The 8527-nt window shown below is 38.2% G+C and overlaps 1 long non-coding RNA gene across 1 annotated transcript in view; it reads right to left on the bottom strand.

The window, feature by feature from the left end:
* Positions 1-8527, bottom strand: part of LOC122707872 — a 196595-nt gene that overhangs the window by 78357 nt on the left and 109711 nt on the right. The window lies entirely within an intron of this gene.

Below are 8527 nucleotides of genomic sequence, written 5' to 3'. Positions count from 1 at the left end.
CTGTAAACCTAAGCTGTATCACATGAAAGTAAGGGTTAACTGGAACCATTCTCATTAAACAAAGAATTATTATAACATAGAATCAATATTTAGGAGTTCATTTCTTTTTTATTATTTTTTAAAATTTATTTATTTTAATTGTAGGCTAATCACTTTACAATACTGTGGTGGTTTTTGCCATACATTGACGTGAATCAGCCACAGGTGAACATGTGTCCCCCATCCTGAACCCACCACCCACCTCCCTCCCCATCCCATTTCTCTGGGTCATTTCAGTGCATCGGCATTGAGTGCCCTGCTTCATGCATTGAACTTGGACTGGTCATCTATTCCACATATGGTAATATACACGTTTCAATGCTATGCTTTCAAACGTTCCCACCCTCACCTTCTCCCAACAGAGTCCAAAAGTCTGTTCTTTACATCTGTGTCTCTTTTGCTGTCTTGCATATAGGGTCAGCATTACCATCTTTATAAATTCCATATATATGTGTTAATATACTGTATTGGTGTTTCTCTTTCTGACTTACTTCACTCTGTATAATAGGCTCCAGTTTCATCCACCTCATTAGAACTGACTCAAATGCAGTCTTTTTTATAGTTGAGTAATATTCCATTGTATATATGTACCACAACTTTCTTATGCATTTGTGGGCCAATGGACATCTAGGTTGCTTCTAGCTATTGTAAACAGTGTTGCAATGAACATTGGGGTACACGTGTCTCTTTCAGTTCTGGTTTCCTTGATGTGTATGCCCAGCAGTGGGATTGTTGGGTCATGTGGAATTTCTATTTCCAGTTTTTTAAGGAATCTCCACACTGTTCTCCATAGTGGCTGTACTAGTTTGCATTCCCACCAACAGTGCAAGAGGGTTCCCTTTTCTCCACACCCTCTCCAGCATTTATTGTTTGCAGACTTTTTGATGGCAACCATTCTGACCGGCATGAGACGATACCTCATTGTGATTTTGATCTGCATTTCTCTGATAATGAGTGATGTTGAGCATATTTCATGTGTTTGTTAGCCATCTGTATGTCTTCTTCGGAGAAATGTCTGTTTAGATCTTCAGCCCATTTTCTGATTAAGTCATTTATTTTTCTGGTATTGAGCTGCATGAGCTGCTTGTATATTTTGGAGATTAACTCTTTGTTAGTTGCTTTGTTTGCTATTTTCTCCCATTCTGAATGCTGTCTTTTCACCTTGCTTAGTTTCCTTCATTGTGCAAAAGCTTTTAAGCTTAATTAGGTCCCATTTGTTTATTTTTGCTTTTATTTGCATCACTCTGGGAGGTGGGTCATAGAGGATCTTGCTCTGATTTATGTCAGAGAGTGTGTTGCCTATGTTTTCTTCTAGGAATTTTATAGTTTCTGGTCTTACGTTTAGATCTTTAATCCATTTTGAGTTTATTTTTGTGTATAGTGCTACAAAGTGTTCTATTTTCATGCTTTTACAGGTGTTTCACCAGTTTTCCCAGCACCACTTGTTAAAGAGATTGTCTTTTCTCCATTGTATATTTTTGCCTCCTTTGTCAAAGAAAAGGTGTCCATAGGTACATGGATTTATATCTGGGCTTTCTATTTTGTCCCATTGATCTATATTTCTGGCTTTGTGCCAGTACCATACTGTCTTGATGACTGTAGCTTTGTAGTGTAGTCTGAAATCAGGCAGGTTGATTCCTCCAGTTTCATTCTTCTTTCTCAAGACTGCTTTGGCTATTCGAGGTTTTTTGTGTTTCCATACAAAGTGTGAAATCACTTGCTCTAGTTCTATGAAAAATACCATTGGTAGCTTGATAAGGATTGCATTGAATCTATAGATTGTTTTGGGTAGTATACTAAATTCCACTGTATCAATTCTTTCGATCCATGAATATAGTATATTTCTCCATCTATTTGTGTCATCTCTGATTTCTTTCATCAGTGTTTTATAGTTTTGTATATCTAGGGCTTTTGTTTCTTTAGGTAAATTTATTCCTAACTATTTTATTTCCATTGCAATGGTGAATGGGATTGTTTCCTTAATTTCTCTTTTGTTTTCTCACTGTTAGTGTATAGGAATGGAAGGGATTTCTATGTATTATTTTTATATCCTGCAACTTTACTATATTCACTGATTAGCTCTAGTAATTTTCTGGTGGTGTCTTTAGGGTTTTCCATGTAGAGGATTATGTCATCTGCAAACAGTGAGAATTTTACTTCTTCTTTTCCTATCTGGATTCCTTTTATTTCTTTTTCTTCTCTGATTGCTATGCCTAAGACTTCCAAAACTATGTTGTATAGTAGTGGTGACAGTGGGCACCCTAGTCTTTTTCCTGATTTTAGAGGAAATGCTTTCAATTTTTTGCCATTGAGGATGTTTGCTGTGGATTTATCATAGATGGCTTTTATTGTGTTGAGGTATGTTCCTTCTATGCCTGCTTTCTGGAGAGCTTTTATCATAAATGGGTGTTGAATTTTGTCAAAGGCTTTCTCTGCATCTATTGAGATAATAATATGATTTTATCTTTCAATTTGTTAATATGGTGTATCACATTGATTGATTTGTGAATACTGAAGAATCCTTGTATCCCTGGTACAAAGCCCACTTGGTCATGATGTATGACCTTTTTAATATGTTGTTGGACTCTGTTTGCTAGAATTTTGTTGAGGATTTTTGCATCTATATTCATCAGTGATATTGGCCTGTAGTTTTCTTTTTTTGTGGCATCTTTATCTGGTTTTGGTATTAGGGTGATGGTGGCCTCATAGAATGAGTTTGAGACTTTCCTCTTCAAGTTTCTGGAAGAGTCTGAGTAGCATAGGTGTTAGCTCTTCTTTAAATTTTTGGTAGAATTTACCTGTGAAGCTATCTGGTCCTGGGCTTCTGTTTGTTGAAAGATTTTTGATTATAGTTTAGATTTCCATGCTTGTAGTGGGTCTGTTTAAGATTTTCTATTTCTTCCTGGTTCAGTTTTGGAAGATTATACTTTTCTAAGAATTTGTCCCTTTCTTCCAAGTTGTCCATTTTATTGGCATATAGTTGCTGATAGTAGCCTCTTATGATCCTTTGTATTTCTGTGTTGTCTGTTGTGATTTCTCCATTTTCATTTCTAACTTTATTGATTTGATTCTTTTCCATTTTTTCTTGATGATTCGGGCTGATGGTTTGTCTATTTTATTTATCTTCTCTAAGAGCCAGATTTTAGTCTTGTTGATTTTTGCTATAATCTCCTTTATTTCTTTTTCAGTTATTTCTGCTCTGATTTTTATTTTTTCTTTCCTTCTACTAACTTTGGGGTTTAGCTGTGCAAGAGAAAATTTTTTCTTTGAAAGTTTACAGTTGATTAATGAGGCTTTAGTTGCTTGTAGGAAGAAGGCAATGGCACCCCATTCCAGTACTCTTGCCTGGAAAATCCCATGAGCTGAGGAGCCTGGTAGGCTGCAGTGCATGGGGTCACTAAGAATAGGACATGACTGAGCGACTTCACATTCACTTTTCACTTTCAGGCACTGGAGAAGGAAATGGCAACCCACTCCAGTGTTCTTGCCTGGAGAATCCCAGGGATGGGGGAGCCTGGTGGGCTGCCATGTATGGGGTTGCCCAGAGTCGGACACGACTGAAGCGACTTAGCAGCAGCAGCAGTTGCTTGTAGAAGGTGTTATCACAGTAGTCCAATTTTGTCTAATCCACTGAATTGAATTTATTTCTTTTAAAAATACCAATATAAGAATTCAAATTTATGTCTTAGATATGTGAACTTGATAATGATCCCTAGGCACAATAGATCCCTTCCCTGGTGGCTCAGACAGTAAAGAATCCACCTGCAATGCAGGAGACTGGGTTCAACCCCAGCGTCAGGAAGATGCCCTGGAGAGAGAAATGGCTACCCACTCCAGTACTCTTGCCTGGAGAACCCCATGGACAGAGGAGCCTGGCAGACTACAGTCCACGGGGTCATGGAAGAGTAGGACACAACTGAGTGACTAAACCACTGCACCAGGCACAAGAAGCCAGGAAAAATAAAAATGCTTCCACATGTGTCAAATAATCTCATCAACTCACCACTGGCAAATGAATATATTTATGGACAAGTCAGAAAAGTCTTACACCCATGCCCTTGAGACATGTGGTTTCAGGACCCCTTGATCCTTTCTCACACAATTATACTCAATCAGCCAGACACTAATGTAACTAACAAATAGAATAATAAGCATTGTTTGCTACTTATTTTCCCCCTTGTATTCCAATACAGGATAAGGCTGTTATGTGCTGACATTACCTTCTAAATACACTCCCTCTGCCCAGCCCTCATAGCATGTTCACCTCATGCTGGGAAACCCAGTGCTACATGGTAACAAGAAACAAAAAGTTTTGGCCAAAGCCACAGGGCTAGTGTCTGTTCATGCATCTGAAGTCTCTGCACCTCTAGTACCAACAGACCTCAGTTTCCTCAACTATAAAATAAAGAAATGGGACTAGTTGATGGAGTGACCCCATGCAGTATGCTTTAATACATCTGACTACTGCTGTATTCATCATTTCCTTCAAGTTTGAGGTCATTTTGAAAAGTAATTCCTCCAAAAATTGACATTTTCATGGGGAAGTGGATAATGAACTATTTCATGTTTAACACCAGCTGAGGGAATTTTAAATTTGTTTACTTAGGAACAGAGAATTTAAAGTGCCATCCGTTCAAGAATATATGGAAGTATACGTTTCATGTGACTGAAAGTTAAAATAGTTTTCATACCATTTTAACTGAATATTTTAAATCTTGCTTGTTTTTCTCAGAATTCAAAAATATAATAAATATTTTATTTTATTAAAATAATTCAAAAATTGATATTTCTTAAATGGCTATGTGGATATGTTCATGCATTTTTACACATTTGTTTTATCCTCAGTATTTTCAGGTTAATAAATTTAAAACATATATTCAATTTCTGATGTAAGAACCTGGACGTATTTTTAAATTTTTTTCCCATTTTTAGATATATACTTTCAAATTTTGGAGACACAAGATAAGCCTTCATTGTTTCCTCATAAAAAATAAAGTGTTATCATCTCCAAAAAAGACAACAACAAAGATTTGTACAATTCAGATTCAAGCATCTTGGCAGAGATGGACACTTCCCCGTTTATAATATATCAGTCACACCATAGTTTCATCAACTACAGAAGACGTTTTAACCGATTTTAGAAGGATGATTACAAAAAAGAAATGTACAAAGCTTTCCAACACGTAATAGGGTGTGATTTGAAGAAAGTCATAAGATTCCACAGCCCCAAAATAGTCCTCCCATATCTAGGGCCTGAAATTTCCATCATGATCATAAAAGACTAAAAACGGCATCTGCTTTCAAGTTTTAAGTGAAGAATGAAACACTAGCGCTGACATATTACCTGTTGACCAGCAGAAAGCAAAACTCTGAGAAAATAGGCCCAGGTATATAGGGTCGACCAGGAAAAAAGGCTGAGAGAACAAAGATATCAGGGTAAATAGAGGTCACCACATACCAAACACAAGTGGGAACTTGGAGGACAAGTGGAAAAGAATTTCTTATTAAAATCTCCTTGAGTTGCTAACCAAAAGGGGAAGGGGAGTCAGTTTAAAAAGCGAGTTCTAAGAGGTACAAACTGTGCCGTGCTGTTGCTCAGGTGAGTCCGACTCTTTGTGACCTTTTGGATTGTAGCCTGCCAGGCTCCTCTGTCCACGGGATTTTTTTCAGGCAAGAATACTGAACGGGTTGTCATTTCCTAAGAGGTACAAACTACTATACATAAAATAAATAAGCTATAAGAATATATTGAACAGCATAGAGAACATGGCCAATACTTTATGATAACTTCAAATGGAATGGAATGCATTAAAATTTTGAATCCCTAATACTGTACACTTGAAAGTAATATAATATTATAAGTCAGCTATGTGCCGTGCTAAATTGCTTCCGTCGTGTCTGACTCTCTGTGACCCTATGGACTGCAGCCCACCAGGCTCCTCTGTCCGTGGGATTCTCCAGACAAGAAACCTGGAGTGGGTTGCCGTTCCCTTCTCCATATGTCAACTATAGAAAGAAAGAAAGAAAGTGTAGTTACTCAGTCGTGTCCGACTCTTTGCGACCCTGTGGACTGAAGCCCACCAGGCTCCTCTGTCCATGGGATTCTCCAAGTAAGAATACTGGAGTGGGTTGCCACTTCCTTCTCCAGGATATCTTCCCGACCCAGGGATCAAACCTGGGTCTCCCGCATCACAGGCAGATGCTTTACCCTCTGAGCCACCAGGGAAGCCAGCTTCCCAGATAGCTCAGTTGGTAAAGAATGTCAACTATACCTCAGTTTAAGAAAAAAAAAAAAGAAAGTTAATAATAAAATAAAATATACAAGAAAAAAATACGCCTGTACAGGCTATTTTGAAATACTATTTCCCACTGAATAAAGAGATGTTGAATGATTGAAAAAAGGCAGTTATTTCCAACTGTTAATTTCACATTTCAATAGAAAAAAATGAATAGCATTCCTATAAAAATAAAATACCAAGTATTATATTCCCCAACAAATAGTATTTATAGAAGCATTCCTTTAATCAAAACACCTATCCAGATCCTACTGAGTACAAATACTATACATATGGACACTAATTAGATGAGGTTTCTGTTCTGAAGGACATGTAAGCTGACAATTAAAATGCAAAATAATGGCCAAGGTTGACACATGACATAGTGCTGTGGAACCCCGCAGAAACATCTGTTTCTACCCTGGAGAATTTGGAAAGAGGTGAAGAGATGCTGTGTAAGATGATTCTTGAAGAGTGATTAAGGGAACATTCAGAGGAAGGGGGAAAGGCAGTGTAGACAGAAACAAGTGCTCAGGATGAGGAATTCAGCAGCAATGAGGAAGGTATAAAAGCTGGTGGAGGCTCTGAAATCAGATCTAAGCTCAAATTCAACAGTGAGTGACTTTGGGAATTTAAGAAACTACTTAACCTCACTGAACTTTTTTTCTGTGCATCTGTAAAATGACAATAACAATAACACTAATAACATATACCCCATCCCTGGGCGTTCAGAGAGTAAAGAATTTGCCTCCAAGGCAGGAGACCCGGGTTCAATCCCTGTCTCAGGAAGATCACCTGGAGAAGGAAATGGCAATCCACTTCAGTATTCTTGCTGGGGAAATCCCATGGACAGAAGAGCCTGGCAGGCTGCAGTCCATGGGATCACAAAGAGTTGGACACGACTGAGCGACTTTCACTTCACTTTAATTTACCTCATAGGCTTCTCTATGTTTAAATGTATATCAAGTCTTGACACTGTGTTAAATAAAATTTAATCATATTATGAAACTGCCTTCAAAGTCCAGATGAGAGGCAATGTAGTCAGAGCTAGGCAAGTGAGGAAAAGAGATGTTTTTGAGGGAAAAACTGTGAACTGGTTAGACAAGGGCAATCAGGGCAAGATCAAGGCTGATCTGAAGATCCTAATTTGAGCATCAGGGCTGGTACAGTGCCATGAACAGAGAGAGGCAGACTGGGAAAGGTGAGCAGGACTGAGAGACCTGCTGAATGAGTGTCCACAAGCCACACCTGGGAATCCAGAGGGAGGCAGAAATGCAGATCTGGGGGTTGTTGGTATGGCTGAGTACCTAAGCAGAGATTGTTTAACAGGGAAACAGAGGGTAGAAACCCAAAGCACTCACATAAACCTTCGAGAAAAAAGTAACAGACAAATGACTCCTAAATTCTCGCTGTAAGCTCATCATGATATTTACAGTAATGATAATGATCATTTATTGAGTTACTCTGTGTATACTGTGGATATTGTGCCAAGTGTTTGGTTACATTAGTCATTCATTCAACAGGTACAGAGCACCTGTCAAATTGTCAACGTGGTTCTCAGGAGAGAACCTGAGATTCACCAACAAGCCAAGCAACACATGGCTACCTGCATGGAGCTTGCATTGTCTTAAACCGTTACCAAATAAAGAATATGACATCAGATTATGACATATGCTACAAAGAAAGGGAAAGAAAATAATACAATAGAGGTAGGACAGGGACAGCTGGAAAAAGGTCAGGGAATCTTCTCTATACAGTTCATGTGTTCCTCCGTCCTAACAACCCTAATTGAGGCTGACTCCAAAGTTTTGAGAAATTAAATAACTTTTTCAGTGCCTTTTGACTAGAATCAAGATTTTTCTAACCAATACCATAACCACAATAAGTACAGACTCCCACAAATAAGCTAAATGGCAAGTAAGTGCACAATAAATATATTAAAATAAGCATTCAAGTATAAAGTGCCATTACCTACACAGACAGTTTTAGCATGGAAGATCACTGTCACATTGTCATAGCCATCACTAGGCACTGCTACTAAGAAACTCACACAGGTGGGTTTAAAACATCACTGAGGCTTAGGTTTCTTCTAGAAAGAAGAATTACCGGGCAACTGATTGATGTAATGATGCCAAAGTTCCAATAATAAGAAGAAACCTCCTCTGTTCAGTTAGCAAATACAACGTTTAAGCCAGGAACTGAAACACACATAC

Source organism: Cervus elaphus, chromosome 14 (genome assembly GCF_910594005.1).
Source record: "Cervus elaphus chromosome 14, mCerEla1.1, whole genome shotgun sequence".
Classification (NCBI taxonomy): domain Eukaryota; kingdom Metazoa; phylum Chordata; class Mammalia; order Artiodactyla; family Cervidae; genus Cervus; species Cervus elaphus.
The sequence above is the reverse complement of the archived record's forward strand: the minus strand, read 5'-3'. Positions and strand labels throughout refer to the sequence as shown.